The following is a 22,184-nucleotide window of genomic DNA, read 5'->3' as shown; positions in this document are numbered from 1 at the left end:
AATGGAACGGAGACGCCGGGGTGAAATCCGGTGTGGCTTAGTGGATAAAACGTCAGCACGTAGAGTTGAAAACCCGGGTTCAAATCCCGGCGCCGGAGAGAATTTTTCTCCGTTCCATTACTCTTTCATCGTATGATGACGCAGAATATCTGCATGGAAATATCATATGTACTTCGGTACATTAAAATAATATATAGATTTCGAGAAGATAATTAAATATTCTGATGATAGGATGTTGAGCACCAATATCACCTTAAAAGCATAATGCGATAAGAGTTTTGTTATGGAATATTAGTTACACTTAAAACATATACAGTACCTAGGTAACTTTGCTTTGTACTGTAATATTGTTTTGATTAGTTCATTGATTACTTTTATAAGGATAAAGATACCATCAATACCAATTCCAACTTATAATATCATACTCAATCTCTTTTTTTTGGGGGGGGGGATATCACTTCCTTTATGAATGATGTGTTTCATTCACTTAGTACAGTATGTAGTATTGCTATAGAATTTATGTGAATATTCCTTCTTGACTCTTTATTATGTTATTAACGTTTAAAACACAACTGCAATATTAAAAAAATTGGTGTTAGTACTTTTGTTTTATAGACAATATAGATAATCTATACTAATAATAAATCTGTAGCCAAAATTTTTCTGGTAATTTTCGATTTTCCAAAAATAATTGGTGTTAACATGTATAATTAACCATCCTGAAACCGAAGATCGCTTTTCTGAAATTTTTGTTGTATGTCTGTCTGTCTCTCTGTCTGTCTATCTGTCTGGATGTCTGTTACCTTTTCACGCGATAATGGCTGAACCGATTTATATGAAAATTGAGAGATAAATTAAGTTCGTTATAACTTAGATTTTAGGCTATATGGCATTCAAGATATTTTATTTAAAAGGGGGGTTATAAGGGGGCTTGAATTATATAAATCGAAATATCTCCCTTATTATTAATTTTTGTGAAAAATGTTGCATAACAAAAGTTTCTTTAAAAATGATTTCCGATACGTTTCATTCCAAGTAAAATTTTGATGGGACCAAATTGCACCAAAAACGGATATTCTCTGAACCAAATGATCATATTTTAATTATTTGCATGTAATAACAATTAAGAAATATGTTAAAGGAATTATCATTGAACTAAATGAGTGGTCTCTGGACCAAAATTATCGCATTTTAATTATTTAAATACAATTTAAATTAAGTGACATATTAAACGATTTATCCTTCTATCAAACACGAATGTTCCCTGGACCAGATGTCCTATTTTACTATGTAATTACTTTATATTTATTTCTAACAAGTGCAGCGGAGCGCACGGGTACAGCTAGTATAAAATAAAAAGAAGCCATACAAAAATAACGACATACAATTTCACGTTCCGTTTGAAGTTTGTGCACCACTGTTTTCTTAATCCAACAGGCTGGTTATTCCTTCGTCCATACTAAGCGCTTGATGCATGCACACTACGTCAAGGTCAGAAAAATGCGCTTTCTTTGACATCACTGGTGTAAGATACATCACATCCCTAGTCATCTGCAAATAAAATGGTAGTTAAAATGGTACAGTTTCCTATTACAATTTTTAGTATGAAAATATTGATTTATTATATTAATTACAATAAATACTTTATCTTAGTTTTCTTTTTCTAAACGTTACCGTATTCAAATCATTGGAAAGTTTTTTTAATTTGTAAATGGCCTCTTTGTAATTCGTATTCGGAAGTTAGAAATCTTCACTTTGGGGAGGGTGGTAATTAATTTTATTAATGAAGTAGCTAGCTCCGTAACGTTTTTGCGCGTCGTTTGTCAATGTTGCAGAAGAACACAGATCTGCACTATGTGTTGGTTGCTGTGTGAGCTGTTTACCCGTCTCCAATAACATTGTGAGCCTTCAGTCAAGTTCATTAAGGCCTCGTGCTACAGAAGCGTGCAGACTTTCAAAGATTAACCCGGGAACTATTCCGTGTTTGTTGTGACTCGTGTACGTGTTGTGAAAGCAGAACCTAATGTGATGTGTGACGAAACTGTGTGATTTAGAGAATAAACGAGCCCACAGCTCAAGAAGTGCGAAGTGAATTACTTGGTATGTGCGTGAGTGCGGTGCGTCGAGTGTGGCCTTCAATTGACAAATGCGGATTCGAACAACTGACTCCAAATTAGTATCAAGAAATGCACTTACTTAAAGTATCGCAAGTTCGACGTCTTCAGCCTCTGCAGCAAGGTCAGTACGAATTAATTTTTGTCATTGTTCTTTTGAGAGCAGTTTGTTTCATGAATCTAGCCGGTAGAACCCTTACAAGTATGATATTTGTATGCTTAAACAATTTTTTAAACATCATACACCAGTCATGTTAATTGATGCCCATAGGAGCAAGCGCACTTTAGAGCTCAGGAGAGCCTGAGCGCTTTACAGCGGAAAGGAAAGAGACAGATGAAAGAGGTAGTGTCCACACCTGTGGAGTAACGGCTAGCATGTCTGGCCGCGAAACCAGGTGGCCCGGGTTCGATTCCCGGTCGGGGCAATTTACCTGGTTGAGGTTTTTTCCGGGGTTTTCCCCTCAACCCAATATGAGCAAATGCTGGGTAACTTTCGGTGCTGGACCCCGGGCTCATTTCACCGTCATTATCACTTTCATATCATTCAGACGCTAAATAACCTGAGATGTTGATACAGCGTCGTAAAATAACCTAGTAAAAAAAAAGAAAGAAAGAGGTAGTATATGCCACTTGGTCGAGCTATATACAGCACTGATTCAATAGATAAAGGGAAGAGAACTTATTAAAACTGTAGTCATGTTAATTTTTATATTTGTCTGAGAAGTATAGGTGTACTGTATTATAAGAATGTAAGTTTTAATTTTAATGCTCATGTTTCATAAGTTTAATTTTTTTATTCGAAAGAAATATTTTCTCAACTATTTTTCATAGAAAAATGAAATTTTCAGATATAGATCTATTTATTTAGTAACCTTACAGAATGTTTTCATAAATCTAATATACCGTAAATACGTATTACTGAAGATAGCGTATCGAAAATTTTGAAAATGTTCGCATGGAAATTGTTTGTAAGGAAGTGAATTAACAAAGCAACTACTGTTACATCATAAGCAAAAGATACGTGCCCATGTGTTGTAAAAATGTCAGCTCTATAGCTACAGCAGATTTCGAGAAAATAATTTAATATTCTGATGATAGGAAGTTGCTCACAAATACTGTATCACCTTAGAAATATAATGCGATAAGAGTTTTGTTATGTAATATTAGTTACGCTTAAAACACATACAGTACCTAGGTAACTTTGCTTTGTACTGTAATATTGTTTTGATTAGTTTATTGATTACTTTTGTAAGGCTAAAGATACCATCAATATAAATTCCAACTTATCATGTCATACTCAATCTCTTTCTTTGGAATATCACTTTCTTTATGAATGATGTGTTTCATCCACTTAATACAGTATAATATTATACTACTATGGAATTTAAGTCAATATTCCTTCTTAACTATCTATTATGATATTAAGATTTAAAACACAAGTGCAATATTAAGAAATCAGTGTTAGTGCTTTTGTTTTACAGACAATATAATTAATATTAAACAGAAAGAAGCCATATAAAAATAACGATGTAAAATTTCACGTTCCGTTTGAAGTTTGTGCACCACTGTTTTCTTAATCCAACAGGCTGCTTATTCATATACACAACCCTTCCTCTTTCCATACTTAGCACTTGCTGCCCGCGTACGACGTCAAGGTCAGAAAAATGCGCTTGCTTTGAATCACTGTCATATACAATAGTTCATAAGACCCAGAATATAAGGAACATACTGCAACCCCGTCATGTGGAGAAAATGTCATTCTTTGATAAGACTAAATTTTGAAAATGTTCACGGTTAAGATGAATGTCACTTGTTTTGTGTGCAGCCGCATGATTTAAAGAAAGACTCTTAACGACTGGCGTATTCTTTACAAAGTTTGTGTCGTTGTGTATCATAATATGCAGATAAGCAATCGATTGCCAAGATCGCTGTATTAGAGATATTGAAACTAGAGATGAGAACGGCTCGAGCTTTGTTTGACCTAGGCAACCGGCAATATAAGAGCCAGTTCTTCATTTCACCACCAGGGGGAACTAGGATCACGAGTTTACAGTAGCCTACGGGCCGGTGTTTAACTCGTAAGCTCACAGCTCTACCTGCTTTGCATGACTCTCAATTGCTGTTCATGTTTGACATCTAAATTCTTCTAATAAAAGTATACAAACGTCCTCCATAATCGACAGAGACATTAATGTTTACCGTTCGGTAGCCGCGAATTTGGATACGTCGTTCAAGACTCACGAAACGGCATTTCCCAACCTAGCACGTGTGGCTAAGAAAATTCTACAAGCGCACCCAGCGAACGCGTTTTGAATATAGCAGGGTTTGTAGTCAACGAGAAGACGTTCAAATTTGCACCCTGGTAATGTGAATGATATTTTCCTTCACAGTAATCTTTCTATTCCTTAGTAATCGACCATGTGGTTCCTGCATTAGCAAGGTTATGTTATTCATTGCTACAGATATAATGAAATAATTCTTTGCAGTAATTATAATTAAGGTTGTAGCAAGCTTTTATTTACATTTAGTAAGAGAGTCAACATTTTGAATAATTTCAAGGAAAAATATTCCGGGGCCGGGTATCGTTCCCGGGACCCTTCGCTTAGCGCGCGAACGCTCTTCCGACTGAGCTACCCCAGGAACTATACATGACACCGTCACAATTTTTCCTTTGTATCCACACGACTCAAATGAGCTGACAAGACGCCAGAACTCAACTATGAGTGCACACAAATACTTGTGTGACTTAAATTGTGGCTTTCTGTTAACGTACCTCCAGTAACGAATGTATTATAGAAATCTGGCTTTCAGGTAGTAGATTCCTGGGGTAGCTCAGTCGGAAGAGCGTTCGCGCGCTAAGCGAAGGGTCCCGGGATCGATACCCGGCCCCGGAACAATTTTTCCTTGAAATTATTCAAACCTGCTTTACAGGGAGCTACTACCTGAAAGCCAGATTTGTATAGTAAACATTTTGTTACAACATTTTGAATTTTCGTTGCCCTTGGGAACGTGACAAATATTATTTATTGAATGAAATTTTAAGTTTAAGACATTTCCAAAAATGTGTTCAATTAAGTTTCTTTTAGGAGAATGAAACTTTCAGTGCGTTATTCTGTGGAAAGTAATTTATTTTCTTTCAGATGTTTGTCATACTGGAAGGATTTGACTACTGTACATAAATATTTTACCAGATTATTTTATTTAGTGATTTTCATTAAAAAGCTAGATTTAAGAAAAGAAATAAATATAAGCGTATATATGATTTCTATTTGTAAAGCAACTTTTTTTTTTTTGCATAAATAAAGATAAATATTCTCCGTGCATTTAAAGGTTGTAATTTATGTTTCTTTGTTTCATTGCCAGGCTAGGTTAGTCAGTGTATCGGAAGTTACTCTCAAGGATAATGCCTGCCATAAAGCAATCTGCTGAACATAGAGCTCGAGAAGAGCCGGCCCGCTGAAGAGAGCTCGGCTCGACTCGGTTCGGTTCGGCTCGGCTCGGCTCGGCTCGAGCTTTTGCTTAGGCAGGGAGGAGAGCTGGGAGCCGAGCCAGGAGCCTTGTTTTCTCATGTCTAATTGAAACAAAATTTGGCAAGATGGCAACATTATGGGGAAAAAGAAAATCAATTACACCTATAAAGGGCTTATAGAGATGTAGGTCCCTTGTACCTATAACTCCTCATTGATAAGTTTCATGAAGCGGAACGAGGGTGGCTAGCAGGTTTAGGCACTAACTTCTTCAGTATTGGTATTAATAAAATGATATCTTTGTGTAAGTGCACTAAAAGATTTGGGGATTAAACGAAGATCTACTGAAGATTCACGTTAATCTAACTTTTTGTTATTATTCGTTCTCCGGAGATGAAAAGAAGTGTTAGCTTAGTTTTCGGAAACCACTTGTAGACGGGCCAGGAGCTTCGACAAGTTTGAACTCGGTGACGTGGCGGGATTAGACTTCATCAAGACGGGGTGTGAAACTTAATTTAAATGCTGCGTTCAGTGAAGCGACTACTAAAGATTTACTGAAGTTATAATCCTAACGAAGTAAATACTAAACACTACTAGGTTTATGGATTGAAGATCCACCTCACGTTAACGTAAATATAACTACAGTATGTTAAATATTACATAGGATTAAATAAAAGGTCAGCGCGTCTGGCCGCGAAACCAGGTGGCCCGGGTTCGAATCCCGGTCGGGGCAAGTTACCTGGTTGAGGTTTTTTCCGGGGTTTTCCCTCAACCCAATATGAGCAAAGGCTGGGTAACTTTCGGTGTTGGACCCCGGACTCATTTCACCGGCATTATCACCTTCATTTCATTCAGACGCTAAATAACCTAGATGTTGATACAGCGTCGTAAAATAACCCAATAAAATAAATAAATTAAATAAAAGGTGTCATTGCATTGTAGTAAATGAACAAATGATCTTGCGACATGCTGTGCTGAAGAGGAGAGTGGGCATGTTTGATGCACAGGGATGAAAAATTAATATTGCGGCCTTAAATATGCTTCCTATAGCTTTCCTTAAACTACTTACGAGGAGAGGACACGCTCTGTATATCACCGAATTAAATCAGATTTTGTGACATGAAAGTACAAGACGTACTGTTTAAAGTCATGCCTGGTATGTGTGGCCAATGGCCCCTCGTTTTGGAAATATTGGCTATTGTTTATGACATATTACCGTTAGGTGCCTAATAGGGAAGCATTAGACTATGTAAGGGTGTAGCTCATGTGGTTGGATGCTGAGTTGTCATCCAGGCAACCCGAGTTCGAATCCTAATGCCTTCTCATTTTTTAAAGCTTGATATTATTATTATTATTATTATTATTATCATTATTATTATTATTATTATTATTATTATTATTATTATTATTATTATTATTATTATTATTATTTTAATTCACTTTCAGTTGTCAGTTCCTATATTCAAAGCCATGTTGAAATATGCGTGGTATGCATCAAAATTAATAAACGAACGAGAAGTGTTTGTGAATGTGAAGGATATCTGTTTCGCAGCAGAAGTGCGCAAAAGTGTGTGTGACTGTGGACAACCTTCTTTCATTTGCTGTGCATGGTGCAGGAAATATGTATGTTTGTGCGTTTTTATGACATCATAATGAATCGGGTTCAAAATAAAATGGAATAGCTGCTACAGAAATAGAACAGACACCAGTGACACATCTTACCTTCCTACGTGAGCAGTATTCCATTGTTTATCCTTTACAATACAATGTTAGTTAATTAGTAATTTGTTTAAAACATGATGAAGCATTCAATACATTGAGAAATGTGATATAGGTATGTACATAGGTAACTGTGATCACAATATTAATCATTATTAAAAGAAAAAATATATATAGGACGAGTTAAGATTCGAACTCAGGTTGCCTGGATAACAACTCAGCATCCATCCACATGGGCTAATGCTTCCTTATTGAGCACCTAACGGGAGTATGTCACAAACAATAGCCAATATTTTCAAAACGAGGGGTCATTGGCCACCCATACCAGGTATGACTTTAAACAGTACCTCTTGTACTTTCATGTCATAAAATGTGATTTAATTCGGTGATATATAGAGCGTGTCCTCTCCTTGTTAGTTGCACAGAGATATTGATAACATTAACAAATACACAATTTAAAAACTTTTTTGAACACACAAAAAATAATCAATTTTTCCTGTATGTATTGTGGAGATATGCGATACACTCCTTGGGGATATATATTTTTTTAGTAGGTTATTTTACGACGCTTTATCAACATCTCAGGTTATTTAGCGTCTGAATGAAGTGAAGGTGATAATGCCGGCGAAATGAGTCCGGGGTCCAGCACCGTTGGGGATATATGACACAAAGTTATTTTATATTCAAAATTCACAAAATTTATATGAGATTGTGGTTTACAATTTTAATAGTCCATTTTGAAAAGGTATTTCACCGTAAAAATGCTTAACCAGGGATTAGGTGGCAATTTAACCGGTGGTTACACTAACTGACGTTGATGCATGTGGGCATGTAAATTAACATTTTATGCAGTATACGAAGTGTCGAATCTTGTTTCTTTCTGTTTTGTGTTGTCGGAAAATACCATGTGATATCATGGAGTCTTGGATCGTAGAGAAGGGTATAAAATCTTTCTTCAGGTAGGGATGTACACATAGCGATAGCTTGAAGAGACTCCAGGAAAGAATTAAGGCTCCCTCCAACAGCACGATATTGCCTTACATTGCGAGGTAAAGGAAACATGAACCAGAAACAGAGCGTCCAGGACGGTGGAGGTGTAGAAAATCAAGAAGTAAAAAATATACGTTCAGCATCTAAACAGAGAGAACCTTGAATCATTGCACAGTCCGCCTGACTTAGTGATCGTATAATATGGGAAGTCCTAATTGTCGGGCACATTTAACAAACTGATTTCTTTAGACTCTGAATAAATGCTCTTTGGATGGCGTCTACCGTTCCATCATCTTGTTGAAGGTCTTTCAGTACGCTTTTTCTCCAATAGACTTCCAGTCTCTTTTAACTGTCCATCCCAACGACGAATGTTATTCTCGTGTGATGGTTCTTCGTTAAACACACGACGAAATTCACGTCGTACACGACTCATAGATTCAAATTTTCCGGCCACAAAACATATTGCACTTTCTCTGGACATCCATCTTATATATGATATGATATGATATGATATGATATGATATGATACATGATATGATACGATATGATTTATGATAGGATATGATATATGGTATATGATATGATATGTTATGATATGATATGATATGATATGATATGATATGATATGATATGATACGATACGATACGATGCGATGTGATATGATATGATATATGATATGATACGATACGATGTGATGTGATATGATATATATGATATGATATGATATATATGATATGATATGATATATGATATGATATGTTATGATATATATATATATATGATATGATATGATATGATATGATATGATATATGATATGATATGATATGATGTGATATGATATATGATATGATATGATATATGATATGATATGATATGATAGGATATGATATGATATGATATGATATGATATGATATGATACGATGTGATATGATATGATGTATGATATGATACGATACGATGTGATGTGATATGATATATATGATATGATATGATGTATATGATATGATATGATATATGATACGATATGATATATGATATGTTATGATATATATGATATGATATATGATACGATATGATATATGATATGATATATATATATGATGTGATATGATATGATGTGATATGATATGATATGATATATGATATGATATGATATGGTATGATATGATATATGATATGATATGATATGATATGATATGATATGATATGATATGATATGATATGATATGATATGATATGATATGATATGATATGATATGATATGATATGATACGATATGATACGATGCGATGTGATATGATATATGATATGATACGATACGATGTGATGTGATGTGATATATATGATATGATATGATACGATACGATACGATGCGATGTGATATGATATATGATATGATACGATACGATGTGATGTGATATGATATATATGATATGATATGATATATGATACGATATGATATATGATATATGTTATGATATATATGATATGATATGATATGGTATGGTATTTATTCCACCAGCTTACATCGGTCGTGATGACCCTTCACATTTCTGCCATCACTCCCTATATTCTGCTTACGCTTTTGTAAACATTCGGCTATTACATACGTATAAATGACCCTGATCAATTTTCTAGCACTTTTCTCACCTCTGTTTCCCTCCCTTCTTTTTGTACTTACCCCTCCCTTTCCCAGTTATCTATCTTATTCATACTAATCTCATTTAACCAAACAATCATTTCTCTCAACCTCTTATTACTTGTTCCCAACATTGTTTACATTAGTTGAACTCTTCCTTAGTTGTCAACTTACTTATTCACTTGAATCACTAACGTTCACTGAGCACTTACTCCCATTAATCTAATCAGTATATTTTCAGACGAAGTAGTTTCTACAGTTTCATTACCTTTCCATTCCCACTTTCGTTATTATATTTGTATCACTACTTAATTATCAGTCCCGTGCCGTGGCGTCGTGGTCTAAGGTATCCTACCTAGGACTCGCGTTACGGAATGCGCGCTGGTTCGAGTCCTCATGGGGGAAGAAATTTTCTCATGAAATTTCGGCCAGTGTATGGGACCGGTGCCTACCCAGCATCGTGATGCACTTGGGGAGCTACGATACATAGCGAAATCCGGTTGCGAATACCAGCTATAACGGCTGGAGGGATCATCGTGCTAACCACACGATACCTCCATTCTGGTTGGATGATCGTCCACCTCTGCTTCGGCATGTGGGCGTGAGGCCAGTAGCCGGCTGGTTGGTCTAGGCCCTTCACGGGCTGTAGCGCTACGGATTATTATTACTTATTTATTATCACTCCCCGGTTATTACTTGTATCTTATATTTTTTACTATTATTCCCTTGCCTTACCGTCTTTTCTATCACCATCACCATTTTCACTTTCCTAAGTTTTGACACTCATGCATACTGTTTTCACTTTATCATTTTCCTAAGTTTTGACACTCATGCATACTGTTTTCACTTTATCATTTTCCTAAGTTTTGACACTCATGCATAGGCCTACTGTTTTCACTTTATCATTTTCCTAAGTTTTGACACTCATGTATACTGTTTTCACTTTATCATTTTCCTAAGTTTTGACACTCATGCATACTGTTTTCACTTTATCATTTTCCTAAGTTTTGACACTCATGCATACTGTTTTCACTTTATCACTTTCCTATGTTTTGTCACTCATGCACCAACCTCTTAAGTTATAACTTTTCTGTCCCTTACTTCTTCCCACTGACGTACTGTACCTGTAATCGGTGTCACTTATGTTACTTCATCCCTTCCAGTTCTTGCAGAATCTTGACTTCTTATCCATCTTATATAATTAATTGTAACAATGAAAATTATTGCATTCGTTCGATTGTTACTGTCTTTTGTTTCCGTCAGTGCTTCAATCTGAGATGAAAAACTTTGAGGGTTTTATTTCCAACTGGCACCAATATTACATTTCCACCTCTATCCGTTCAAAAAATATATCCTCTCAAACCCCTCCATGACTTTTGGGACACACTATACCGTATTTTGTGGAATAGGGCCCAGGTGTTCGCGCATTTGCCTCCTGATCCGAGATTGCTTTCTGACGTCATTTCAAATCCTGCTTGTGCTGATTATCTGATTGGTATTTTTGTCAATGGTTTTTCCAACTGTAACGCGAATGTTAGTTAATTCCATGGTGAATCCTCGGACTCCTCTCGTTAAATACCATCTCGCTATCACAATTTGGATCGACACTAGATAACCTGGCAACCGAAAGAGAGTTGTTAATTAATAACCTGTTGAAAACTTCACAAATACAACTGGACATGCTGGGTAACTTTCGGTGCTGGACCCCGGACTCATTTCACCGGCATTATCACCTTCATCTCATTCAGACGCTAAATAACCTAAGCTGTTGATAAAGCGTCGTAAAATAACCTACTTAAAAAAAAAACAACTGGACACTGTGCACTTTTGCAGTAGTATTTTGTGTTTAAGCTATATTGTGAACTAATCGTCAAACACTTCTTAACTTTGGTAATTTCACGTTCCTAAGAATCGTTTGCGAGTGTAATGCAGCTGGCTAGGTATTATAAACAAAGTTGTTTATTTTTTCTGTGTCATAAAATGGCACATCGCTCCGGATGTTTTAATCCTATTACAGCTCTAAAAGCGCTCACATGCCACCACGCAAAAGTGTTTTTATTTAGTTTCATTTTATTTAAGTGAATTTCAGGAGAGTTCATAATTTGGGGTCCCGAATACTTTGGGCTTTACGTGAAAAAATGTCGACTTTAACATTGTTACGGCAGTTTTAGAAACTAATTTCCTTACTCACTTAAAGTTATTGAGTAAGAATATCATAAGTAAAGTTTTCAAAGAATACAATGTACAGAGGTGAGCCTGCCTGGAACAGAGGTGAACCTGCGAGGAGAGAAATAAAAAATAGGTTGCAGCCGTCAAATTACTCTTCAAGGAACGACCACTCATATAAATTGAGGGAAAGGAGACAGAGGACGGACACTGGAAAGTTTTCTTTTCTCAGTCGTACTATCAGGGATGCTTTACCTGCAGACTTACTAAAGGCTTGACCAATAACCAAAAATGTATTTAAAAATATGCTTAAGGTCTTTACTGAGAGACGTAGTATATTATACAAATTACTTAAATGGTGTAAATGATGTTTTGTTATTTGAAGTGTTGTCAATGAAGTATGAAGTGTGTTGTGTATGTGAAGTGTATTTGTGTCAGTGAAGTTTTATAGTTTATAGTGGTAGTGCAGAGTATTTGAACAGCGAAATGTTTTTGAAGTGTTAGTGAAATCAGGATAGAATCAGTGAAATGTGTCGTAGTTCCAGTACAGTGAGTGAGTTGACAGCGAAATGAGTGTAGTGCTGAAAGGTACTTGTGCAGGTATGAACATATCACATTCGTGGGTTTTAGTTCGAACTTAGGGTTAAGATACAAAATATATTTACTTTAAATGTTATTTTAAGTGATCGTGCTTCATTTAATATCGGATGCTCATTATTATTATTATTATTATTATTATTATTATTATTATTATTATTACTACTACTACTACTACTACTACTACTACTACTACTACTACTAATTATTGTTAGTATTTATTATTAATTGCCAATTGTTGAGTGTAATTAGTTATCAGTGCCACCGGGTATTTACCCATTTGCAGTGTAAGTAAATAAATGCGTATACAGTACTGTGTACTAATTGTGTACTACACATAATACATGATTGAACATTTGAACCATTCTAAGGAAATGGGGTATTTTGCTATTAGTGCACTAGGTAAATTTATCTTAACTAAGCTTTTCTCATTTCATACAATGTATAGATAATAAATTGAATGAATATATTTGAAGAGTCCACTGCAAGAGTGATGGATGTCATTTGGAATGCATTTTTCAGAAGAAGCAATTGAAAGTTTGAAATGCTTAGCGCTCAAAGCTTAACTGTGATTTTCCAATCATTACTGGACAATGACTACCAGTGTTAATGCCATATAACTCTCTATGTACATTCTATATGTCTTAAGCTATGCATTGACAGTCTCGGTTCATTTTCGACAAGAAAGTGACATCTATCATTCTTGCAGTAGACTCTTCATTTGTAATTAAGCAATGCCTTTTGGTGAGGCGGCACTTCACAATTAGTATACAGTGCCGTCTCCCCGTTTTACAGCGCCTCTCATACAAGTCATTTAGGTCAGTACTTATTTTTAATTTATTATTTTATTGTTCCATTACTCCATGGGTGTCCAAACGCTTATACAGAACCAGGAGATATTGCACGTTAAGCATGCTCTGCTAAGATCAATAACTTTCCATATAAAATAGGGAAAGCGACCTTAAAGAATATGCGCTGCGGGTTGCTTACGCCAGGGGTTACCTCGTACGAGTTTAATTGGACCTCTATGCATTAGTCTTTCTTGTCCGTCATCAATTGTTCCACTAACCTCATGTATTATTATACCAAAAAGACCATACTTCTAATTCTTGACCTCCCTCCTGTATGGCACATTTCCCCTCACTTCACATCTCTATTTGCACTTTTCACTGCTAACTTTTCCACTTAGATAGTAAATTAATTATTCGAGTGAGGGACGAATAGAGGGGGAGAATTAAAGACATGTTCCACTAGGTGCGTCCAACAATTAGAGAAGACATGAAGTAAAGAATTAGAGAAGCCTATGGGGGTCTCACCTGTGCTGAAGTGCAATCACGGATGTTAGGAGGTGATCAGAACATTGTTTAGCACAGGATGGCGGACATTTTGAACACTTAATATGAAGAGTGTACGTACATAAACAACATGCAACATTTCTCAGAAGATACCATTTTTGTTGCTTTGTGAGTAAACAATAAAAGTTAGAAAAAAAAAAGATTCAGTAAAAGTTATTTCTTCTTAAAAGTAGTTTCCAATTGTACCTTCAATGACCTATGCTCCCATTTGAAATTTTGAAGTTGACCACAGGCATCTATACTTATGGTTTGTTACGAGAAATGGCATTACCACCAATCGATTCTTTACATAGGTTTTGGTTATCGATTTTTTTTTATTTACAACCAGTATCATATAGTTTTTGAAAAAAAAAAAGGCTGTTACGGGTGGTCTGAAATACCTGGTATATATGCGATAACTATATAATTCAACAAATACTATAGGTATCCTACAAGCAAAACTCAGCTCTGACTCCTCGCGGCGCGCATGCTATACCCCTCTTACTGCCCTGCAGTAGGCGGAGAGCATGCTGGGAACGGGAGCATACTTCATCTGCGCGAGACAGTCACGACCGCTGGTTTCTGCACACTGAGTTTTCCTTGTTGGATGCCTACACCATACTCGCATACAAATTAAGAATTTTATTGTATGCAGTTCACTGAAGATTTTCTCACTATTGGTCGTACACTGTTTTAATTAATTGTCTTATTTAAAGACGGTTAAATTAAACATGTAGTTTGAAAGAAGACAGTTGGAGAATTCTGTACAAATGAATGGAGAAATGAATAAACTAGAGTTAAGCGTCCCTGAAAGTCCATTATGTCCGCAGAATTTTGGAATAATTAATACTAGACATTCTAAAATGCTCTTATCATCCAGTCTGCTGTCCAAAAATCTGAAAGTTAGAATTTATAAAACAGTTAGGCCTATATTACCGGTTGTTCTGTATGGTTGTGAAACTTGGACTCTCACTCTGAGAGAGGAACATAGGTTAAGGATGTTTGAGAATAAGGTGCTTAGGAAAATATTTGGGGCTAAGCGGGATGAAGTTACAGGAGAATGGAGAAAGTTACACAACGCAGAACTGCACGCATTGTATTCTTCACCTGACATAATTAGGAACATTAAATCCAGACGTTTGAGATAGCCAGGGCATGTAGCACGTATGGGCGAATCCAGAAATGCACATAGAGTGTTAGTTGGGAGACCGGAGGGAAAAAGACCTTTAGGGAGGCCGAGACGTAGATGGGAAGATAATATTAAAATGGATTTGAGGGAGGTGGGATATGATGATAGAGAATGGATTAATTTTGCTCAGGATAGGGACCAATGGCGGGCTTATGTGAGGGCGGCAATGAACCTCCGGGTTCCTTAAAAGCCAGTAAGTAAGTAAGTAAGACATTCTAAAATAGTGAAACTCTCTGATGATGGAATGGAATGGAATTTATGTAGGGGGGAGTACTATGACCGAGCACTGCGACCTTTAAATATCTAATGCGCTAACCCTCAAGCTAGGCGCATTACCAAACTCAGACAGGCTGACTACACTGAGGTTTCGCTGCTTACCCAGGTTTGGATCCGGCAACCTCCCTCCGTGCGTCGCCAGCCGGCGTTCGGGGAATGCTATGGAATGATGACGAAATGAAGAAATGTTGACGGAATGATGTACAGTAGTTGTCTAATATGGGGAAACGGAACCCTGAGAAAAACCCCAACTGCGACTTTGTCCGCCACAAGTGTCGCTATGGATTTTTCAACAGTAATCTCACTAGAGGTTTTGATTTATCTAGAGAATATCAAAACTCGAGTGGAATTTAATTGAATATTACACGATTAGAAGAAAGTATATAAAGATTAGAAGAAATAAAGTACTATAATACAATAAAATATTAATTGACTTACTAAAAATCTATTTCACTAATGTTAGCTTCATCAAAACGTTTGAACGAAGCCGCCATTTTCAGTCGACTATCTATGCGGGAAACAAATGAGGATCGCAAAGCATGTTTTATAGTAGTGTAAAGAATTTGCAGTTTGAAATGTTGGCAAACAAAGAAACAAATGGTAGGAAGATGATAAAACAGAAGTCCACACCTGTGGAGTAACGGTCAGCGCGTCTGGCCGCGAAACCAGGTGGCCCGGGTTCGAATCCCGGTCGGGGCAAGTTACATGGTTGAGGTTTTTTCCGGAGTTTTCCCTCAATCCAATACGAGCAAATGCTGGGTAACTTTCGGTGCTGGACCCCGGACTCATTTCACCGGCATTATCACCTTCATATCATTCAGACGCTAAATAACCTAGATGTTGATACAGCGTCGTAAAATAACCCAATAAAATAAAAAATAAAAATAAAGCAGAAGAAAGTAATATAAAGATTAGAAGAAATAAAGTACTCTAATATAATAAAATTCGGAGTTCGGCCGGCACCGTTGATCGTGTCCCGGTATGGCTCAGATGGAAAGAGCGCTCAGCGCGCACAGTTGAGAGGTCCCGAGTTCGATTCCAGGTGCCGGAACTAATTCTTCTCAAATTAATAGATATTAATAGATGATACAATATTAATTGACTTACTAAAAATCTGTTGGGTTTCACTAATGTTAGCCTCACCAAAACATTTGAATGAAGTCGCCATTTTCAGTTGACTATCAAATGACGATCAGAAAGCATGTCTTATAGTACCGGTACCGTAAAGAATTTGCAGTTTGAAATGTTGGCAAACAAAGAAGCAAATGGTAGGGAGATGATAATAACAGAAGAAAGTATATACAAATTAGGAGAAATAAACTACTGTACTCTACTACAATAAAATAGGTATTAATTGATTTACTAAAAATCTATTTCACTAATGCTAGCTTCACCAGAACGTTTGAACGGAGCCGCCATTTTCATTTGACTATCTATGCGGTAAATAAATAACGATCCCAAAGCATGTTTCATAGTACCGTAAAGAATTTGCAGTTTGAAATGTTGGCAAACAAAGAAACAAATGGTAGGAAGGTGATAAAAACAAAAGAAAGTGTCTATATAAAGATTAGAAGAAATGAAGTACTCTAATACAATCAACAGGTATTGACTTACTAAAATTCTATTTCACTAATGTTAACTTCACCAAAACGTTTAAACGGAGCTGCCATTTCCAGTTGACTATCTGTGCGGGTAACAACAAATGACGATCGGAAAGCATGTTTTATAGTAACCACCGTAAGGAATTTACACTTTGAAATGTTGGCAAACAAAGAAACATATGATAGGGAGGTGATAAAAACAGAAGAAAGTAAGGTATATAAAGATTAGAAGGAATGAAGTACTCTAATACAATAAATAGGTATTAATTGGCTTACTAAAATTCTGTTTCACTAATGTTAGCTTCACCAAAACATTCGAACGGAGCAGCCATTTTCAGTTAACTATCTATGCGGAAAACAAATAATGATCGCAAAGCATGTTTTATAGTACGGTACCGTAAAAAATTTCAAGTTTGAAATGTTGGCAAACAAAAGACAAATGCTAGGGAAGTGATAAAAACAAACAAATGTTAGGGAAGTGATAAAGACAAGCAAATGCTAGGGAAGTGATAAAAACAAACACATGTTAGGGAAGTAATAAAAACAAACAAATGCTATGGAAGTGATAAAATTTTAGCGGTAAACAACCATGATTAATTGAAACATGTCCTTTTGTACCGTTTTATTGGTCAAAAGTAGTATGACATAGTAAAAGAGTAATAGTCAGTGAAAAATCCCGAGCCTAACTGGGACTCGAACCCGGACAGGATGAAGATCTGAACACTCAGCCACGCAAGGCACCTTGATAATAGTATGGCATCGATTGAGACAACGTAGGACAATCATACGATACATTTTAGTGTCCGACATCTACTCCTCATGAGAAGGGAACAGCATTTTATAACTGCCGAAAACTGGCCGCTGCTCGCTGGTCAGCTTTATTTGCTGCCGCCTGAGTCAAGTGTGTGTGTTGCAGTCCACTTATCAACGCCGTAAGAGCAGCGGACTGAGTGACACATGTCCTGTTGAAGCCAACGTATTCTGCTTACGTACGATGTGGCCCGAATCGATTGCTGAATTTAATCCCTCTCTGCAGGTTGTTTATTATGTAAACATGAAAGGCAAATAGTCCGATATTCTCGTCAACGCAGGGTATACTCTTGAGGCCATGCATAGTAACTTTCCACGATCAAGGTCTTTTCGATTTTCATACTGTTTTCAAAGCCGTGACGTATGATGGCAAAAAATAACTGTTATTTAGCATCCCTGGCATCATATACACCGTGTTCCGCTTATAAGTATAACAAAAGAAATAGCTATAACTTCTGAATTAATACAAGTATATAGTTGAAACCAACTGCTACAAAGAATGAAAACTGGGAATTTTTGTTACCTTATGTTCCATAAACCTCAACATGGCTTCCATTGGTGGCACGGGAAATATCCAACCGGTATTCAACCTCGACCCAAGTGTTATGAAGCATCTGTGGTGTAACATTGTTGACAGCAGCATAAATTCTTTCTTGTAAGTCTGCCAAATCACGTACTGGCGTCCTGTAGACCTGGTCCTTAACAAACCCCCACAGGAAAAAATCAGGTGGTGTTAGATCTGGTGATCTGGCAGGCCATGTGATGTACGGTGATCCTCTTCCGATCCATCTTGCAGGGAATTGTTCGTCTAAGAATGTGCGAACCATGTTGGCAAAGTGTGGTGGAGCCCCATCTTGCTGGAAAATTGCTCCATCTGGGAGTTGTGGCACAGCATACAGTTGCAACATATCCAGGTACGTGTTTGCAGTGACTGTCTTTTCAGCAAAGAAATAGGGACCAATGATTCTGTCACGCATGATCCCACACCAAACATTCCATTTAGGGGATGGTGTTCAATTACGACACTTGGATTTTCCGACCCCCAGATGCGACAATTGTGTCGGTTTACTTTTCCACTGACGTGGAAGGTTGCCTCATCTGAGAAACAGACTCGAGTTAGAAATGTGTCGTCATCGTCCACTTTATCCAACATTGTTTCTGCAAAGCGTTTTCGTTCCAGTTTATCATTCGGCGTAATCATCTGATGAAGTTGCAGCTTGTACGCTCGCAAACGCAATCTTTTATGGAGCACTGTATGCACTGTTGTTGGTGGGATGTTCAACTGCACACTAGCCTGTCGAATGGATTTCCGCGGGCTTCTCTGAAATGCCTCGCGAATGCGTTCGACATTTTCGTCAGACACTTTACGCTTGGAATGTTTACCTGCATTAGACAACAAACTTCCTGTTTCTCTGAGCTGCCTATCCCATTTCATTATTGAGACGTACGTCGGTACAGCTTCCCTCGGTCTAAGATTGTACTGACGGCGAAACAAGCGCTGTACACGAATTATGGATCTATGTTCTGCTAATGACAGCACACAAAAGGCTTTCTGCTGTGGCGTCCACATGCTGACTGACTAAAGATACGATACGAATTCTCTTATTTAATGATCTGCGCATGCGTGAGTCTTCTAAAAATAAGTAACAACAATGGATTAAAACTTCCCAATTTCCTCTTTACAATGGTACCAATCTTAACCCATTTGCATGCATTGTTATGAAATTATAACTATTTCTTTTATTATACTTATAAGCGGAACACGGTGTATATTTCATCCATAAACCATTTAATCTTAGATCAGAAGTTAAATTGATCCTCGTTCTAGCTGAAGTTGGAATTTTGTGTTGTATAAAGTCTAATCTCAGATTAATTTGTCTTAAGTCAACTTTAACAGAAGAAATTTCTCCGATTAAGTTAGATGATCCAAATTCAGTTATTTCTTTTCTGTTTGAAATGTACGAGTGGCAGATTGTGCAAAAAGAATAACCATTATTTCTAATATTAATACATATGGTATATACTGTATATACATACATATATATGTTTTCAATTTCTTGCCTTAATACACAAACATTCTTGTATTTTATGAGGCGCTATCGTTTTCAGCAGTATCAAATAACATAACCTATAATTATATTATGTTTATAACAACCATTAATTATTAATGGATATGATAGGTACATTTATAAATTTTCAATTAACTGTATTACTAAAAGAAAATTGTAGTCTTATAAAATTTTATTATGTTTAGCAGTATCAAGCATCATAACATGATAACAATTAGGAAAACGGTCAATCTTGTTATTGTCCGCCATTATTTACAATGCACAAAACAAACCAGTGCCTCCAACAGAGTGTGCGGAAAGTCGCCAAAAAGTAGTTGGAAAGTCGCTAGATTTTTCATTATCAATAAAGAAAGATTAAATTTTGTCACTGTGGGGTGTAAAAATGGACGCTAAATCTCTATTTAAGCAATATAAAAGTTAAAAGAAATTGTCGTTGAAAAAGTGTTAAAGTCGCTGGATTGGCAACACTGAACAAACCTGTACAACATGGCCCGCGCATCACATACTTCACCTGTTTATGCGATGTTGCCAAATCCTTTTCACGTGAACTTAGATTGCATTTGAACCAAGGTAATTTGATCGCGGAGAAGTTTTATACAATAGAAGAAGTGCTGAACTCGGTTCACTTTCCGATCTTCGATCAAAGTTGATCTTTAGTCAGAGAGCTTTATACAATTGGGCCCTAATGTTATGCTATGAGGGAAATTATAATTCATGCCTGCGGAGGGAAAGTACTGAATTCTAAAAGTGAGTAACAGAGAGCTATAATAATTTGATTAGAATTAGTGGCGAAGCTAAGGTGTAAACACTGGGTAGGCTGAAAAAATTCTCCTTATCTTATTTCTTTGTATAGAGCTGATGTTTATCGGCTTTTCTAGTCAACATCTTTTTGCCCACAGACTCCACAAGAAGTTGATGACCACTCATTTTCACTCCCAAACAGAATACAGGCATAACAGTATAACTTATTTGTCTCAGAGCACCTTTTAGTCAAAGATATTTCTTACGCCATGACAATTGAATATTTCTATTTTGTCTTCCTCCATCCGCTGTTTTAATATGTAAATGTGGTGTCGAGTTCCTGTCTTTGTAAGCACATTTTGTTTCACAAGTCCAACTTGAAAACGGTTTTCCTTTTACTTCATTTCTTATTTTGTCTCTACATTTCACATGCTACATCCTTCTCCATATCCATATTTAAAATGATTCTAGTCGCTTCTCTTCGTCATAATGTCCATGTTTTTGCCTCATACAATGCCACACTCCGTACAAAGCACTCCACTATTCTCTTTCTTATAAGGGAAGGGTTTCGGCTCGAACAGGAATTTCGTATCCAAAATTTGTATACAGGCCCATCTTTAAATCTTTGTAAAGCTCCCAAAAGCATTCGTTTGTGTAATGTGTGGTTTGTCTGTTAGAGCACTGTACAAGTTGAGGGGTGGGGAGAGCACTGCACAAGTTAAGGGGATGGGACGCCTTACCCGTAAGACTAGCCTAGCCTAGAAGCTAGTGCGAGTAGTAAAATGTCTAAAGCCCATTTAAGAACATTTTTCTCCAGCGTTCTGTCTGAAAATATTGCAGCTAATCAAAAGTATATACTGTTGTGTGAATCATTGAATGCGCACAAGGACGCAACCTTAATAAATGAATCATTCCAAGGCAAGGACATGGAATGTATGATCATTCCACCTAAAAAACTAAATATATCCAGCCTCTGAATATCTATTTCCTTAGACAATACAAAATATAAATGCTCGGAGGAAAACAGATTACATAAGGACTCTTGCTGAGAATCCAGAACTTAACTTGGGAAATCTAGTGTTTACAATGAAAATGCACTCTGTTATTCATAACCAGTTGTCTGCTCCAGTATACCGCCCTATGCTTCAGTATTCCTAGCAGTCAGCTGGTTACGTGAAGCCTGAACAAGTCTCGGAATTCAAAACTGTAATTCAGGTGGCATTTGATTTTTCAGCACTGGAGTGTGGTTCAGAAGATTGTTCAGGTGTTGCTTCTGCGTGTTGTGCTTATTGCTCTGCTCCATGCTGTTTCATGCATTTTATAGAGAATCCTCATGTATATTTTTAAAGAAGTGTACTGACCAATACCAACCAAACGGAGAGTTACACAAATGAATGCTTTTACGGTCTTCATCACCATTGTGAGGTAAGTTTCTGTACAAATTTTTAACCAAAAATTCCTGTTCGAGC

The 22,184-nt window shown here is 36.7% G+C and overlaps 1 protein-coding gene across 2 annotated transcripts in view; it reads left to right on the top strand.

Annotated features, from left to right (window-relative positions):
• Positions 1-22,184, top strand: part of CngA (Cyclic nucleotide-gated ion channel subunit A) — a 1,115,443-nt gene that overhangs the window by 53,694 nt on the left and 1,039,565 nt on the right. The window contains exon 1 of one of the 2 annotated variants that reach the window (XM_069828039.1): positions 1,888-2,238. The exons of the other annotated variant lie outside the window; for it this stretch is intronic. The gene's annotated coding sequence lies outside the window, so the exon portion shown is untranslated. Of the gene's footprint in view, positions 1-1,887; positions 2,239-22,184 lie in introns of those variants that run through there. 2 annotated transcript variants of the gene reach the window in all.

This window comes from Periplaneta americana, chromosome 6, assembly GCF_040183065.1.
Source record: "Periplaneta americana isolate PAMFEO1 chromosome 6, P.americana_PAMFEO1_priV1, whole genome shotgun sequence".
Taxonomy (NCBI): domain Eukaryota; kingdom Metazoa; phylum Arthropoda; class Insecta; order Blattodea; family Blattidae; genus Periplaneta; species Periplaneta americana.
This window is presented reverse-complemented; position numbering and strand designations above follow the sequence as displayed.